Source organism: Schistocerca nitens, chromosome 10 (assembly GCF_023898315.1).
Source record: "Schistocerca nitens isolate TAMUIC-IGC-003100 chromosome 10, iqSchNite1.1, whole genome shotgun sequence".
Classification (NCBI taxonomy): Eukaryota; Metazoa; Arthropoda; class Insecta; order Orthoptera; family Acrididae; genus Schistocerca; species Schistocerca nitens.
Genome location: NC_064623.1, coordinates 197,381,309 through 197,400,396, shown reverse-complemented (window position 1 = coordinate 197,400,396; position 19,088 = coordinate 197,381,309).

Sequence of the window (19,088 nt, the reverse complement as noted above, 5' to 3'; positions counted from 1 at the left end):
ATGACCTCATTAAGCTTCTTGTGACACTTCACCCTGACAGCCTCGCATTACCTCATTTGGAGTTATCACCAGTATGTGGAGGTTTTCTCCTTGTCGTTATAATCTGACCGCAACACACAATGGCACTTCCAAAGAACACTCTGCATCAACTTACCTGATTATGTTTGCATCTTTGCTTGTTTTATTGGTCATGAATCCATGTTTACCCTGCTTTCTATGCTCCTTACTTTTGGGGTAATGACTGGAAGTGGTGCAATATGCCTTCACCATGCACTGTGTAGTGGTGTGTGGATTATGTGCTTCAGTTTGGTGGGCTTTTTCAGTAAGTGTTCTTCACACTATAGCAGCCAGAGACTGTGTGTGTGTGTGTGTGTGTGTGTGTGTGTGTGTGTGTGTGTGTGTGTGTGTGTGTGTGTGTGTGTGCTGTCCTTCGTGGAACAGCATTTTGCCACCCTCCCAATATCTGCAATATTCTTGTCAGACCCTGTGCTCCTTTTGCACCCATCTCCCTACCCAATGGCTCCTACCCTTCAACTGCCCCAATGCAAGATGTACCATGCCACATGCACCCTCCTACCATCAACTGTTCCAGCCGACACATGTCATACACAAACTGTTACGTAAACACTGTTCGGCCTTTTATCAACAAATTATCAATTAGGATGAATGGGAGTAGGTAGAGGGTGTATACTGACAACACACAATATAGTGTTGCAGAGCATGTGCTACAACATCACAGTTGTGACCTCGGTGCCTGTTTCACCACATGTACTGTTCGGGATCTTCCCCCAAGCAACAGTTTCTCAGATTTCTGGAGGGGGAAACTAGTGCCAAAACATGTCCTTGGTTCTTACCACCCACCTGGCATTAATTTACGTTAATTTCTTCTGTCTTGGCATTTCTTCACAGTAAGTTCTCCTTCTGTCACTCAGTTTTAGTTTTCTACATCTTTCATTGTCTTACCTGTCTATTTTTCACTGCACCATCTGACCTCTGTTACATACAATCCACTTATCTTTTCACTCTTATTAACTCATGTGTGATGTTTAATCAGTAACCTGCATCATGCATATTATCCAGTCTTCCACCTTTCAGCTCCAAAATTTTTAAATCTCATACAATGCAGTCCCCAGCAATCAGTCTTTCCTTCTCACCCTGTGTGGTAAGTCTCTCTTGACCCACAGTTCCAGTTGACCTTCCCAAAATCTACCTTTTTTCTAGACCTCTCCTCCCCTGCGGGTTCGGGGGTTAGAATAGGCCCGCGGTATTCCTGCCTGTCATAAGAGGTGACTAAAAGGAGTCTCAACTGTTTCGGCCTTTAATGTGATGGTCCCCATTGGGGTTTGACCTCCTTTTTTCCAAATTCAACAGAAGTATGAGCCGTTTGGGGAAGGACACCTTACGTGGTGCACCATGCGTCCTCTGTGCCCTAAGACCTTGGCACTCGTTATCGTCTTGGCGTCGTAACTGCACCCTCCATCCCTCATTTTGGGCTTACACAGCTGACGAATTGTGTAAGTTACCCCCTTAGTGCGTCACCATCTGCACCCACGATCACTATGGAATACCCATGGCACCCAAAATCCAGCATGGTAGCCAGCCCGTTGTGGTGGGGTCGTCATGTACACTCTAGGTTGTAGCCCCCTGACAACACAGGGATCGTACTGCCGATGCCTGAGCTGACACCTCCCCACGTAAGCCAAGGAGTAGATGCCCGTCTGTCTGGGGTATCAGGACTCCTGCTCGCCAGGCTGTGCAGTCTACCAACGAGAGCGGAAGATACAAGAAATTAAGACCCTGGACCGTTTAACTTACCAAGAGGCGAGGAAGAAATTAGAACGGCTCAACCCCACACCTATGTTGAGGAGTTATGCTGCTGTAACACTGCCGCCACCAGTTCCTGCAAAGATTCCTCTCACAGTTGGTCCACCAAACAGTCACGTTACGCCTGCCCCACCACAGGTGGGGGCCACTCTCTCTTCCACTGCTCCCAACACACACAGTTTGGGAGCAGTGCGCCCCGAACAACTGGGGACGTCAGTCCCCACCTCTCAGCCGGAGAGGCGACAGCCCTCTCTGGCTTCTCAGCCGGAGAGGCGACAGCCCTCTCTGGCTTCTCAGCCGGGGACGCACGGGCCTCCTCCAGCCTCACTTGTTCGGAAGGGATCCCTTGGGGGAGTCCCTTCCAAGGACTTCCCCAGTGTCTCACAAGACACTAGCCAGTGGCTGAAGAAGCCACCAGCTGCTGGTCGAAGGGCTTCACGCTCTTCGTCTGTTCCTGATAATGCGTCAGGAAAGGCCTCCCAGCATGTAAACCCTCCTCCAAAAGACAAGAGAGAGAAGAGGAAGCTCTCCAAGAAGGATAAGGACCCAGTGGTTCCAGCGCCACCGCTTCCTGTCAGCTCAGCCTCTGAGGATGAGGTCGAGCTCTTTGCGTCCCCTGATGACCTAGATCTCGCCGTCTCCTCAGAAACGATGGACGTAGCGACGTCCGTCTCTCAGTCGATGGCAGCATGTGACCCTGCGAAGTAATTTGATGTTTCAGTGCCTGCATGCCCCTACAGGACACGCTTTGTACAATCCTCCAGTGGAATTGTGGCGGTTATTTTATCCATCTACCTGAGTTACGTCAGCTTCTAAGCATAACACCTGCTTTCTGCATTGTCCTCCAGGAAACCTGGTTCCCGGCAATGCGGACCCCTGTCCTTCGTGGATACAGGGGTTATTACTGCAACCGTAGCACTTACAATTGTGTGTCAGGTGGAGCCTGCATGTATGTCCTTACCTCTGTAAATAGTGCTCCTGTGCCCCTTCAAACATCATTGGAAGCTGTGGCTGTCCGTGTAAGGACTACCCAGGACATAACCGTCTGCAGTGTGTATCTCCCTCCAGGTGGTACAGTCTCCCTGACCGAATTGGCTGCACTTGTCACCCAACTTCCCACGCCTTTTCTTCTCATGGGGGATTTTAACGCCCACAATCCCCTGTGGGGTGGAACGAAGATTACTGGCCGAGGCAGAGATGTCGAGAATCTAATCTCCCAACTCGACCTCTGCCTTTTAAACACTGGCGCCGCCACACATTTCAGTGTGGCGCATGGTACGTTCTCGGCCATAGATCTGTCGTTTTGCAGCCCAGGGCTTGTACCATCGGTCCACTGGAGAGTCCATGACGACTTGTGTGGTAGTGACCATTTTCCAATCTTCCTTTCACTACCCCAGCGTTGCTCCCATGAACACTTGCCTAGATGGGCATTTAGCAAGGCAAACTGGGAAACGTTCTCCTCTGCTGCCACTGTTGACTCTCTCCCCCACGGTACCTTCGATGTGGCGGTTGAGACACTTACTGCAGCGATTGCTTCCGCTGTGGAACGTACCATTCCTCGTTCGTTAGGGAGGCCCCGGCGAAAGTCAGTGCCTTGGTGGTCTCCAGAGGTCGCTGAAGCCATTAAAGAACGTCAGTGGGCTCTTCAGCGACATAAGCGGCACCCGTCTTTGGAGAACCTCATTTTTTTTTTCAAACGTCTCTGTGCTCAGGCACGGCGGCTCATCAAAAGGCGGAAACAGGAGTGCTGGGAGAGGTACGTTTCCACTATTGGCTCCCGTACTTCACCCTCCCAGGTGTGGATGAAGATTCGGCGCATCTTGGGATTGCAGCACTCTACAGGTGTCGCAGGGCTTACCATCAACGGGGCGATATCCACCGATGCTGATGCAATCGCCGAGCATTTCGCACAGCACTATGTTCGGGCCTCTGCGTCGGGGAATTACCCGCCTGCGTTTTGCGCGCTCAAACGCCGGGAGGAAGGCACACTGCTTTCTTTTGCTTCTCGCCACCCTGAGGCGTATAATGCCCCATTCAGTTTGTGGGAACTCCAGAGTGCCCTGGCACAGTGCCCCGATACAGCCTCTGGGCCAGATGGCATCCACAATCAGGTGCTCAAACACCTGTCCCAAGACAATCAGCGGTGTGTTCTTGCCATCTTCAACCGCATATGGGGCGATGGTGTCTTTCCGTCGCAGTGGCAGGAGAGTACCGTCATTCCGGTGCTGAAGCCTGGTAAGGACCCGCTTAATGTGGATAGCTATCAGCCCATCAGCTTGACAAATACTCTGTGCAAGCTATTGGAACGCATGGTGAGTCGACGGCTGTGTTGGCTGCTCGAGTCTCGGGGTCTTCTGGCTCCGTGCCAGAGCGGCTTCCGTCAGGGCCGTTCCACCACCGATACTTTGGTCTTTCTTGAGTCTGCAATCCGCACTACTTTTTCCAGGCGCCAGCACCTCGTCTCAGTCTTTTCCGATCTCTCCAGAGCATATGACACGACGTGGCGGCACCATATTCTCGCCACGTTGCACGGGTGGTGTCTCCCCATTTTTATTCAGAATTTTTTATCTATTCACACATTCCGCGATTTAATTGGCACATCCCATAGGTCACTTCATATCCAGGAGAACGTCGTTCCACAGGGCTCTGTATTGAGCGTGCCCCTTTTCCTTGTGGCCATTAATGGCCTTGCAGCAGCAGTAGGGTCGTCTGTCTCACGCACGTTATATGCTGATGATTTCTGCATCTTTTTCAGCTCGTTCACCATTAGTGTTGCAGAACGTCGGTTGCAGGGAGCCATACGCAAGGCGCAGGCGTGGGCCCTAGCCCATGGGTTTCAATTTTCTCCTGCGAAGACTTGTGTTATGCACTTTTGTTGGCGTCGCACTGTCCATCCCCACCCTGAGCTCTATCTTCAGGATGCCATGCTCAGGGTTGTTGACACTTACCGTTTTCTGGGATTGCTGTTCGATGCCCGGCTTACTTGGCTTCCACATATTCGTCAGCTCAAGCGTCAGTGCTGGCGGCATCTGAATGCCCTCCGCTGCCTCAGCAACACAATGTGGAGTGCAGATCGTAATACGCTGCTGCAGCTCTACAATGCTCTCGTGCTGTCTCGACTGGATTATGGGAGTGTGGCGTATGGCTCAGCGTCGCCCTCAGCGTTGCAACTGCTGGACCCAGTTCACCACTGTGGGATTCGACAGGCGACAGGAGCATTCCGCACCAGCCCTGTTAATAGCCTCCTTGCTGAGGCTGGGGTTCCTCCACTTCGTATTCGGCGTCAACAGTTGTTAGCCAACTATGCTGCCCACGTCCGTTGTTCGCCCCGTCACCCTAACTATCGTCTCCTTTTCGCTAATGCGGCAGTCCATACACCACACCGGCGGCCACGATCAGGCCATACGATTGGGATCCATGTTTGGTCGCTCCTTAATGAACTCGAGTGTTTGCCTCTTCCATCTGCTTTCCAGGTCCGCCCACATACACCACCTTGGTGTATTCGTCGGCCGCAGCTTCGGCTGGAACTTTCCCGATAGCCAAAAGATTCAGTTCCTCCTGCAGTCTTGCGCCGCCAATTCCTTGCTCTCCTAGGTGCATACCATGCCACAGAGGTTATCTATACCCATGGCTCGATGGTTGATGGCCGTGTGGGGTACGCTTACGCTCATGCGGACTATGTCGACCAGCGCTCCTTGCCGGAAGGCTGCAGTGTTTACACCGCAGAACTGACAGCCATTTTTCATGCCCTTGAGCATGTTCGTACCAGCACTGGAGAGTCTTTTGTCATTTGCGATGACTCGCTCAGTGGTCTGCAGGCTCTTGACCAGTGCTACCCATGCCATCCCATTGTTGGTGCCATCCAGGGGTCCATTCACACTCTTGAACAGCGTGGTCGTTCGGTGGTGTTCATATGGACCCTGGGACACGTTGGGATCACGGGAAATGAACTCACCAACAAGTTAGCCAAAGAGGCTACCCGCACACTGCCGTTGGAGATCGGCCTCCCGTCAACTGATCTCCGAATGGTTTTGCACTGTCAGGTCTTTGGGTTGTGGGGAGACGAATGGCGCACTCTGTCTGCACCCAACAAACTGCGGCATGTAAAGGAGACCACGACTGTGTGGGGTTCCTCCATGTGGGCCTCTCGCAGGGATTCTGTTGTTCTGTGTAGGCTCCACATTGGCCACTCTTGGCTGACGCATGGTCATCTGCTGCGTCGAGAGGACCCCCCTCATTGTCGTTGTGATGCGAATATGACGGTGGTCCATATATTGTTGGACTGTCCTCTTTTAACCGCCCTCAGGCGAACTTTTAATCTCCAGGGTGATTTATTATCTCTTTTAGGTGACAATGTCTCTATGGCAGATCGTGTTTTAAGTTTTATTCGAGCAAGTGGCTTTTATAGGTCCCTCTAATTTTATTGCGTGACCCTCTTTTGAGCTGTATATTTTACTTAGTTTTGTGTTGTCATCCAACTCCACCCTAAACTTTCAGGCTGAGGGTTTTAACGTGTTGCAGTGTGGCTGGCTCATTCTATTATTTTCGTGATCAGCCAGCCTCATTCCTCTGCTGTACAGTTTTACTTCCTTCTGCCTTTCTTCTCTGTGTTGTTTTTGTTGCTGTGCTCCATTTTCCATGTTTCTTTATTATTGACCTTGGGGATTTTCTTCCCCTGGAATTTTTATCTTGCACTTCGAATGACTAATGGATGGTTTCCCTGTGCTCTGTGTGTTTATGAAACAAGGGACCGATGACCTCTGCAGTTTGGTCCCTTTAATCCTCAAACCAACCAACCAACTTTCTAGACCTCTCTAGTCCTTTCCCTTAAGCCATCTTCCTTCCCCTTCAACTGTTCTGCCTGAAGGAGGAGCTACTGGCTTCAAAAGCGTGCCTAATTACAACCTTCTTTTATGCGCATTTTCTGCCACCACTTGATTAGTAGATTTATATCTTTGTAATTAGATCATTGTCATTTTCATACTGCGTGAAAGGTATTTGTTGCTAGCCAACCATTCAGGTCATGGATTACACCTGTTTCTTATAGAATCAATTTTTATTCTAGGTTTTAATGGGACTCCATATATGGTAGTACAGATTCCTTGACATACTAGTATTATAGTGGTCAAAAGTCTTTAGCCAGTAGACTGTCACCTAGGTAGCATACAATAGTGTTTTCTGATTTACACAGTAACATTTGGCAACTGCCTCTTAAGTCTCCTTCCTATTCATCAGGGCATTGTGCAAATTCCTCCTTAGGGTGGAGAATGCTTACATAAAACAAATGAAGAAGGATGAAAACACAGTCTTATTACTTCTAGAACATACACATCTCTGGGGATAACATATTTTATGGGACTGACAGTGAGTGCTGGATCTTCCTATAATAGTTGTATAAATCATTTAACTCCAGTGAGTACATGTTTCATTGTAGTTTCACCTTATATTTGGAAATATTTGTTTTCTACATGGTTGTTTTTTCACTGAAGATGCAGCTGGAAGTGTTCTGAAACTGATAGTGTCTAAGAATAAAAGGGTTTCACAGCTTAAGCAGTTTCATTTCTCAACATGGTTTGTCAAGGCTATGGTCTACATCTAAATCCACATCCATACTCCGCAAGCCACCTGACGGTGTGTGGCGGAGGGTACCCTGAGTACCTCTATTGGTTCTCCCTTCTATTCCAGTCTCGTATTGTTCGTGGAAAGGAGGATTGTCGGTATGCTTCTGTGTGGGATCTAATCTCTCTGATTTTATACTCATGGTCTCTTCGCGAGATATACGTAGGAGGGAGCAATATACTGCTTGACTCCTTGGTGAAGGTATGTTCTCGAAACTTCAACAAAAGCCCGTACCGAGCTACTGAGCATCTCTCCTGCAGAGTCTTCCACTGGAGTTTATCTATAATCACCGTAACGCTTTCACGATTACTAAATGATCCTGTAACGAAGCGCGCTGCTCTCAGTTGGATCTTCTATATCTCTTCTATCAACCCTATCTGGTACGGATCCCACACTGCTGAGCAGTATTCAAGCAGTGGACAAACAAGCGTACTGCAACCTACTTCCTTTGTTTTCGGATTGCATTTCCTTAGGATTCTTCCAATGAGTCTCAGTCTGGCATCTGCTTTACCGATGATCAACTTTATATGATCATTCCATTTTAAATCACTCCTAATGTGTACTCCCAGATAATTTATGGAATTAACTGCTTCCAGTTGCTGACCTGCTATTTTGTAGCTAAATGATAAGGGTTCTTTCTTTCTATGTATTCACAGCACATTACACTTGTCTACATAGAGATTCAATTGCCAATCCCTGCACCATGCGTCAATTCGCTGCAGATCCTCCTGCATTTCAGTAAAATTTTCCATTGTTACAACCTCTCGATAAACCACAGCATCATCTGCAAAAAGCCTCAGTGAACTTCAGATGTCATCCAGATTGTAAAGTTTTTAAACAAAAAAACTCAGAAAGTGTCTGTGGCATCTGATAATTGCATCCTGTGATGACACAATGTCATACACTTCCACTAAATTTTGGGTTGTAGCAACATTGTCCTCCTTTAAATGCAGAAAATGCTACACAATTTATCAGGCCTGCAGAGATTTGTCTGGAAACAATCAGACAGTTATTATGTAATTTTATTTTTTCAAGGTGGTGATTAAAATGTCATGACTGCCTCTTCTGTGCTGGTGTCAGATACTGCTCCCTAACAAATCTGTACTAATGTACCTATGGCAGCTGACGTATTAGGGTTCAGTTTCTACTGTTACCTCATCCAATGTGCACTTTTCTGACAACATAATGCAGTACTAAAACTGATAATAGTGCCATACTTGGCAAAAAGAAAAAGAAGAAAAGAACCTTTATTTATTCTTCCTTGGAGTAGGAAATATTGGTTAGTGAAGGTTGAGGAAAATGGGGCATCTCACTCAGATCTCAGACTGAGTGGACTGTGCTGTGAGGAGAAAGTGTCACAAAGTTTGGTTTGGTTCCATTTTTTACATGTTCTGTGGATAACTTTTGTGAGAGCTTGTCATGCTTTTGTTGGTTCAAGGTGATGGTGGTAGTGTTTGGAATTTAATGCAGGACGCTCACACAAATAAGTCTGCAAGACCTTCATGCCTCCACCTCTTCTCTCCTCGCCGGCCAAATACTAACATTGAAGTTCTTCTCCACCACCAGGATTCAAACCAGCAAACCTTAGCATTGAGCTCCTACAGAGATGTGCATTAGCTTTCTTGTCTACAGAGGTAAATAAATCGGATAATATTCTTACTACACATGTCTGTGAAATATATTATGTATTGCATAGAACTGACCCAGAAAATTATTTCATTTGACACCAGTGAATGGAAGTAGGTGACGAAAGCTTCACAAAATTAGCTTACTTCGCAAAAGTTTGAAATGATGCAGAGAGCAAAGTTTCTGAAACTGAGGGTTACTGAACATCTATAACATGTGATTTCCAGTTAAAATTAAAAGGGCACTGAGGAATTTTCAACAGCTGGTTGTGCAGGTTATCTTGCCTGATGTCCCATATTCTTGATTGCTATGATGTTCTTAACTTGTACATAACTGAATGAATTGTACCTTTTAAAAGCTATGTGATATACTTTTACTAAAAATCAGTTAGTGATACCTTTTAACATTTAATTTATGGGGCATGGTGTAGCTTGGATTATGACTTTTGCATCATACAAAAACAGTAGTCTTTCTGCTTTACCAGTGTAAAGTGGAAGATCAGTTACATGAAACGAGAACAGGAGTGGTTATGCAGTTGAATCCTACAGGACAACAGTAGCAATTTGTCCCCTCTCCACTCAAGATGCTATCATGATGAATCTTCTATCTGACACAGTACTTTGCATCCTTTTGGTTAAGTAAGAAGTGGACCACTTACTCATTGTACCTCAAAAGCATCTCAGTTCCTCATGTTCTTGTTGTTGATTTCATTGTTCTTCTTATTGTTCTTGTTCTTGTCTTGAGTCCGAAGACTGGTTTGTTACAGCTCTCAATGTTAATGCAACCTACATCCTTCTGAATTTGCTTGTATTCATCACTTGATTCTTGGTTCCCTTCCCAGATTATTACCAGTCCCCTCCCCCTGCTTCCCTCCCAGCCATACTGGAGACACCTTGATGACCCCAAATGTGTCCTATCAACTCATCCCTTCTTTTGGTCCAGTTGAGCCCCAAATTTGTCTCCCCAAATATGTTCAGTACCACCTTATTAGTTACATCATCCACCCACCTAGTCTTAAACATTTTCTGTAGGACCACATTTCATAAGCTTCTATTCTCTTTTTTTCCCAACTGTTGATGGTCAATGTTTCACTTCCATACATGGCTGCACTCCAGACAAATAGTTCCAGGAAAGACTTCCTCACACTTTAAGCTATGTTCAATGTTAACAAATTTCTCTGAAATGCTCTTCTTGCCATTGCCAGTCTACATTTCATATATTTTGCATCCTCTCTACTTTGGCCACCATTAGTTACTTTGCTATCAAAGTGGAAAACTCATGGAGTACTATAGGTGCCTCATATTCTAATCTGATTCCCTTAGCATCACCTGATTTAATTCAACTACCGTATTTACTCAAATCTAAGCTGCACTCGAATCTAAGCCACACCTGAAAAATGAGACTCGAAATCAAGGAAAAAAAGCTTTCCCGAATCTAAGCTGCACCTGATATTTGAGACTCTAAATTCAAGGGGAGAGAAAAGTTTTAAGCCACACCTCGAAATCAAAACAAAGTTGGTCCATTGAAATATGAGACAATTTAGGACGAATGAATGACGATACAGCTATAGTAGTTTGGTTCGAGTTGTAAGCTTAACAGTTAAGCTTTACCAGGTAGCCATTGCTTTGCGTCAGGCATTCCGTCCGTATTTATATGGGTACCTTTCCTTTTTCACATGCTTCGTCTGGTTTGAATTGATTGCTTATTTTTCTTTGATCTGATTAGTGCCGTTCTCTTCGTTATATGTGTTTACTTCACTTTAAGCTGAAAATGCATTACTGTACTTTGTCATGCATTGTTTGTCGCTTCTGATAAGAGTATTTACGGCCTGTCGCCGCTCGCGGCATGGCTTGCTATTGCGCACGCTACAGCCGCTTACAATAAAAACAAGAAAGAGAGAGAGAGGAATCATCTCATTAGCGAAACAATGGCAAGAGACTGCTATTTGTTGCTACTTAACACTGCTGCCTTCTTTGATAATGATCAACAAGAACCAAATAATAGACTGCGTATGATACAAGATGTTCTGCACGAGAGTTTAGCTAAAAATTTTTCGCCGTTTCAAAATCTTTGCAGATGCCCCTTTAGTACATTGCATTCTGCACAGAAATTAGTGGCATCTTAGATTTAAAATCTATTCAATTGCTGTGCTTCATTTCTAACTGTATCACTATTAGGCATAAGAAGAATAAGAGTTTCATGACATGATATATATATACTTTCACGTTTGCTGTTGTCTCACTCTAGTTTCGTAGTTTATTAGACAGACAGGATTTAAATGAGATAGCAGCAAACATGAAAGAATATGTGACAAAATGTTTATATTTGTATTATTCTTATGGTGAAGAGAATACTGCATGTGATTCACAATTCACGGAAGTTCGTATTAGCAACCATCTCTTCTCACAGGTAGGAAAAAATTCAGAACATAAGAGTTAGCCATATTGACAAACATCCCAAACAGTCTTGCCAGTCGGATTTTCGTAGTACATTGAAATGCTGCTACATTCGAAGATGAACAATACAGAATTTGTATCTATTTCATTGGATAATGTATGAAAATGCAGTGGTCGCAACTCGGGGTGGAGAAAAAAGCTCGTCTTCCACCGTTTTATTTTTTAATTTTTTTTTTAAATTTATTTACTGACGCAGAAATTTGTGCCTGCAAAGCGTGCCTGAGTAGTGCTACATATATTCAATGCAGAAGTTAGTTGTAGCGGTACCTACCAATATTTTTCCGAATCTCTGCTTACTTTGCACTCAATTCTAAGCCGCAGCTGGTGTTTAGGATTACAAAAACCAGAAAAAAGGTGCAGCTTCGATTAGAGTAAATACACTACATCCCATTGTCCTTGTTTTGCTTTTGTTGTGTTCATCTCATATCTTCCTTTCAAGACAGTGTCCATTCTGTTCAGCTGCTCTCCCAAGTTCTTTGCTGTCTGACCCAATTATAATGTCATTGGCAAACCTCAGATTTACTCTCCTTGAACCTTAATTCATACTCCAAATATTTCTTTGATTTCCTTTACTGGTCATTCAATATACACACTGTATAACATCAGTGATTGGCTAAGATTCTGCCTCATTCCTTCTCAGCTACTCCTTGTCTTTCATGCTCCTTGACTATAGCTTTTCACTCCTTGTACTTTACCCCTGATGTTGGAATTCCAACGAGAGTTTCCCAGTCAATATTGTCGAAAGCTTTGTCTTAGGTTATAAATGCTATGAACATAGATTTGCCTTTTCTTAATCCATCTTCTCAGGTAAGTCATAGGGTCAGTATTGCCTCATGTGTCCCTACAGTTCTCCAGAATCCAAACTCATCTTCCATGAGGTCAGCTACTACTAGATTTTCCATTCTTCGGGAAATAATTCATGCCTCATCCAGATAACAATAAAAATAAAAATAGTGCAAATGAATTTCTCATTCAGGCATTATAATACATAGTCGGTGAAATTGGTATTGTATATGGCACTTTCAGTGGGGACTACATCCTAAAAGAAAAAAGGCAACCAAAATAGAAACTTCTGTTTGCAGTTTTATGTAATCTTCAAACTGCTGTTAAGTGCATGGCACAGGATACTTAGCACTGTAATATATTAAGTTTTCTTGCCATTCAAATCATATCTGAAGTTTAGGTAGACTGACTACTTAAATGGCTCTGGAGTTTAATTAAACTAATCTTGCTTTTGCAATCCCTACTGGTGTGGTACATAGAGGGATCAGGAATATCCCCATATTCTTCACTTAATTCTGGACCTGAAAACTTCATAATTAGGCAGTTATGGGGTGAATCTAGCAATTTGTGTGACGCTATCCAGTAAGTCAAACTAACCTGAAAAAATACCTGCTATTACCTTTGTATACATTCCATATCCCATGTTAATCCTATTTGGTAAGAGTCCCACACAAATGAGCAGTATTCGGACTTGAGATGGACTCATCAATCGTACAGTGTCTCTTTTGCTGACGGACTCCATTTTCCTAGTACCCACGCAATGAAGTGATATGCACCATGTGCCTTACTTATTATTAAGCCTAATGCCCATTCCACTTGATACCCCCAATGAACTGCAACACTCAGATATTTTGTCTGAGTAAACTGAAGGCTGTTTTCTGTAGTGAATGTCACAGTCATAGGATACAACATTTCGTTTTGTGCAGGACACTGTTTTACATTTCTGGACCTTCATTACAAGTTACCTGTTGTTGCAATGTACTGAAATCTTGCCAAGATATTTCTGGATATTTGTGCAGCTTTCTCCAGACAGTACTTATAGATAACTGCACCATCAGGTTACTAGTTCTAATGTCTTCCATGTCATCCATACACAATACAAGCAGCAACAGACCCAACACACTTCCCTGGGGAAAGCCTGAAGTTCCTTATAATTCTGTTGATGTGACTCTCCATTCTACATAACATGCCCCTTCTTTCCTACCTACATATCATCAATGCGGAAACAAGTTTTGTTTAATAACACCCACTGTCACACTTTCATTAATAAACATTCGTGGTGTAGAGTGTCAGATGCTTTTCAGAATTAGAGATACACTGCATCTACATCTACATTTACATCTACATGGTTACTCTGTAATTCACACTCAAGTGCCCGGCAGAAGGTTCATCGAACCATTTTCATACTACTTCTCTGCCATTCCACTCTCGAATGGCGCGTGGGAAAAAGGAACATATAAATCTTTCCATTAGAGCTCTGATTTCTCTTATTTTATTATGATGATTGTTTCTCCCTATGTAGGTGGGTGTCAACAAAATATTTACACAATTCGGAAGAGAAAGTTGGTAACTGAAATTTTGTAAACAGATCTCGCCATGAAGAAAACCGCCCATGTTTCAGTGACTGCCACCCCAACTCGCATAGCATATCGGTGACACTGTCATCACTATTGCATGATAACTCAAAACGAGCTGCCCTTCTTCGTGTTTTTTTGATGTCTTTAACCAATCCTACATGGTAAGGATCCCATACTGCTCGGCAATATTCTAGCAGAGGATGGACAAGTGTAATGTAGGTGTGTTGCATGTCCTAAGTGTTCTGCCAGCAAAGCGCATCTTTGTTTAACCTTCCCCACAATATTATCTATTTGGTATTTCCAATTTAAGTTGCTCGTAATTGCCATAGTCCCTGGTTTTCAGGACACAATGTAACAAAAGGAGAAATTGATGTTATCCCCATCAACCAGTGTCCATATAATGATGGTGCTGAGTTCATGCTCTTTGAACTCAAACATGACATATCTCAGTGTTCTACAACAGATGGGTATTAGTAGATTGGATATAAGTTTTGTAGGTCGCATATGCTACCCTTCTCAAGACAAATTTTACCTGTGCTTTCTTTCACTAGCTGATTACATGTTTTTTGTTCAAGGGATCTACAGTATATAACAACTAAAACAGGAGCTTACTCAGTTGTGAATTTTGTACCAAATCTTACAAGGATTCCACTGAGTTCTGGAGTTTTGTTTGGTTTACTACCCATTTCCCATTCCTTTCATGCATAAGTCTCTGGATACTAATGTTGGTGCTACTAACAGTGTTCATGTATGAACAGAATTAACATTGGTTTTGTGGCAAGTCTTTCAATAAAGTTTGACTGTGGTAGTTTTTGATGGCAGCATGTCTCTGTTTATAGCTCTAAGCTTTGTTCTACATGTTTTTATGCAGTAATCTGTTAGTTTTGAAGTTTTCCCACAGCGACGCCATACCATCAAGTCCCCCCTGTGGGTCCGGGGGTTAGAATAGGCCCGAGGTATTCCTGCCTGTTGTAAGAGGCGACTAAAAGGAGTCCATGCCCCTCAAGGGGGTAGTTAGCGCCTGCGTCCGGATACGGACAGTTCCACGACCTATATTTGTGGTCTTTTTGGTTTTTCACTTCCCGTTTCTTCCTTCCTTTGGTTGGTTCCTTTCTTTGTTCTTCTCCATCTGACTGTCTTCCTTACTCTTTCCCTTGCCTCCTTCTCCTTGCCTCCTTCTCCTTGCCTCCTTCTCCTTGCCTCCTTCTCCTTGCCTCCTTCTCCTTGCCTCCTTCTCCTTGCCTCCTTCTCCTTGCCTCCTTCTCCTTGCCTCCTTCTCCTTGCCTCCTTCTCCTTGCCTCCTTCTCCTTGCCTCCTTCTCCTTGCCTCCTTCTCCTTGCCTCCTTTTCCTTGCCTCCTCCTCCTTGCCTTCTCTGGTCTCCGCCTCGGTGTTTGAGACAGTCTGTCCTCTCTCTCTTCCTTTTCCTCTTCTTCCTTCCTCCCTGTGCGCGCCTGAAGGCCGACCCACGCGTTCGCACGCGTAGCCGGTGATGGGGTAACGCGTAATTCCCCACCCTGGGTAGACAAGTAAGGCACGCACGTACCCCCTGGTAAAGGCCAGGCCCTGGGAGGGGTGATTGCCTGAGCTGATATCTTCTGACCATGCCGATTGGGCCCTCCGTCTGTTTCTCGGGAGGTGTGACCTGAGGTGTAAACATTCACCTAAGGTGGGAGTGCCCTTTGAGAGTGTCCCCATAAGGAAGGAGCGCGCCCTCGGAGACACTGGCAATCATGGGGAATTCCTCTGCAATGGATTTCTCTTCTTCTCTCTCGACTTCTGCCCACAAACGGAAACTTGACCAGCCACCAGTGACAAAAGTAATACTGCCTGCCCCACAGTTCCTCGGCGTTTCTCGATCTGAGGACGGAAAGGATTTCTCCTCTGTCAACCCTTTCGTTATCCAGAAGGGCATAGATGTCATAGCCGGATGTGTCAAGTCGTGTACCAGGTTGCGTAATGGTACCTTGTTATTAGAAACTGAGCGCCTTTCAGGCACAGAAACTGCTTCAAGCCACACTCCTGTACACGTTCCCTGTCCGGGTGGAGGCTCACCGAACTTTGAATTCGTCTCGTGGTGTGGTCTATACTAGATCCCTCGACGGATTGACTGACGAGGAGGAGATTCAATCTTTCCTCGCTGAGCAGGGCGTGACGGCTGTGCATAGGGTCATGGAAAAGGTCAACAATGACCTTGTACCGACCCAGACACTTTCCTTGACTTTTGATAGTGTTCAGCTGCCATCATGCATCAAAGCGGGCTACGAGGTTATTTCTGTTCGCCCCAATGTCCCGACACCTACGCGCTGCTACCAGTGTCAGCGTTTTAATCACACTCACCCATCTTGTTCCAATGTGGCTCAATGTGTCACTTGTGGCAGGGATGCCCATGAGGGTGACTGTCCGTCTCCTCGTTGTGTGAACAGTCAGGGTGACCATTCAGCGTCCTCCCGCAACTGTCCCATCTATGAGGAAGAATGCTGCATCCAAGAAATTCGGGTCAAAGAGAAAGTGACCACCTCGGCTGCTCGCAAGCTGTTTGCTAGTAGGAAGCCCACGCTGCTCCCAGCGGGGAAATACAGTACTGTCCTCGCCTCTCCTCGGACTACCAGGGAGGTGGCAACCCAGACATGCGATCTGACCTTCAGCACCACGGTCGTCCGTTCGGCCAGTGCTAAGATCGCGCGGTCGACGTCCCCTCTTCCTCCCATCACCCCACAGACACAAGCCCCTTCATCAGCTTCAGCTAAGACGAAGACCCAGAAGTCAGATGCATGGGCCTTCAAGAAGGAACTGTCCCGTGCAGACTTCCTACGTACCTCGACCTCCCAGCCATCGACCAGTACTTCCACCAAACGACCTTCCAAGAAGGCTCATAGGAAGCACAGTTCTCCTTCTCCGCCATGGTGCGTTTCTTCCCCTGCGACACCCAGCGGTTGCTGCCCCAGGCCGTCATCCGTTTCGCCTGGCCACACCGCTGGTAACCGAACATCTGGCCGTTCACCGGCAGAGGAAGCTCCCCCTCCCGGCCATCTTCCCAAGATAGCCGATGAACCTATAGACCCAATGGACGATGACTGTCCGCCTACTGATAGCGGCGGCAGTGCTCGCTCGAAGCCAGGCCCTCAGCGGCCTTCGAGGTGACCCCTTCTTTCATCTTCCTTTTCTTCTCACGATGGCACTTATTCACTGGAATATTCGCAGCATTCGCTCCAACTGAGAGGACTTAAAGTTGCTGCTCCGCTTGCACCGTCCGCTCGTCGTAGCCCTCCAGGAAACGAAGCTACGCCCATGCGATCAAATTGCCTTGGCACACTACACATATGTGCGTTTTGACCTACCCCCTGTGGTAGGCATTGCGGTTCATGGAGGGGTTATGTTGCTGGTCCGGGATGATATTTACTACGATCCCATCACATTGCACACTGGCCTGCAGGCAGTTGCCATCCAAATTACTCTCCCCACTTTTACATTTTCCATTTGTACCATTTACAATCCTTCGTCGTCTGCCGTTACCAGGGCAGACATGATGCAACTTATTGCTCAGCTACCTGCACCATTTTTGTTAACTGGAGACTTCAATGCCCACCATCCCCTTTGGGGCTCCCTGTTAGCAGACATTTTCAATCAGCTCAATCTTGTCTGCCTCAATACTGGCGCCCCTACTTTTCTTTCGGACACATCTCACACCTATTCCCATTTAGACCTCTCTATATGTACTACACAACTTGCACGCCGGTTTGAGTGGTATGCACTTTTTGATACATATTCGAGCGACCACTTCCCATGTATTATCCATCTCCTGCAGCATACCCCCTCTCCGTGCTCATCTAGTTGGACCGTCTCCAAAGCAGACTGGGGGCTCTTCTCTTCCAGGGCGACCTTTCAGGATCAAACCTTCACAAGCTGCGATCGTCAGGTCGCACACCTCACGGAAGTCATTCTCACTGCTGCTGAATATTCCATCCCTCACCCTACTTCTTCTCCACGTCGCGTACCGGTCCCCTGGTGGACCGCAGCATGTAGAGATGCTTTACGTGCTCGTCGATGTGCTTTACGCACCTTTAAACGCCACCCTACAGTGGCGAATTGTATCACTTATAAACGATTACGTGCACAGTGTCGTCGTATTCTTAAAGAAAGCAAGAAAGCCAGCTGGGCTGCTTTCACAAGCACCTTCAACAGTTTTACTCCTTCTTCTGTTGTCTGGGGTAGCCTGCGCCGGCTGTCTGGCACTAAGGTCCACTCACCAGTTTCTGGCTTGACGGTCGCGAATGACGTCCTTGTGGCCCCTGAGGATGTCTCCAATGCCTTCGGCCGATTTTTCGCAGAGGTTTCGAGCTCCGCTCATTACCACCCTGCCTTCCTCCACCGCAAACAGGCAGAGGTGGCTAGGCCACCTAACTTCCGCTCGTCGAATCGTGAAAGTTATAATGCCCCATTCACCATGAGGGAACTCGAAAACGCACTTGTCCGGTCACGGTCCTCCGCTCCAGGGCATGATTCTATTCATATTCAGATGCTGAAGAACCTTTCTCCTGTGGGTAAAGGTTTTCTTCTTCGTACTTACAATTGCATCTGGATTGAGGGACATGTTCCCGCATGCTGGCGTGAGTCTATTGTTGTCCCGATTCCTAAGCCGGGGAAGGACAAGCACTTGCCTTCCAGTTATCGACCCATCTCGCTTACCAGCTGTGTCTGTAAAGTGATGGAGCGAATGGTTATCTCTCCTTTGGTTTGGCTGCTCGAGTCTCGATGCCTACTTACCAATGTACAATGTGGATTTCGTAGTCGCCGCTCTGCTGTTGACCATCTGGTTACCTTGTCGACCTTCATTATGGATAACTTCTTGCGGAAGCGCCCGACCGCGGCTGTGTTCTTTGATTTGGAGAAGGCTTACGACACCTGTTGGAGGGCGGGCATTCTCCGCACCATGCATACAGGGGGCCTTCGCGGTCGCCTCCCTCATTTTATTCGTTCCTTTTTAATGGATCGACAGTTAAGGGTATGTGTGGGTTCTGTCCTGTCGGACACCTTTCGCCAGGAGAATGCGGTGCCACAGGGCTCAGTTTTGAGCGTCGCTCTCTTCGCCATAGCGATCAATCCAATAATGGATTGCCTCCCAGCTAATGTCTCAGGCTCCCTTTTCGTGGAAGATTTTACCATCTATTGTAGTGCACAGCGTACATGTTTCCTGGAGCACTG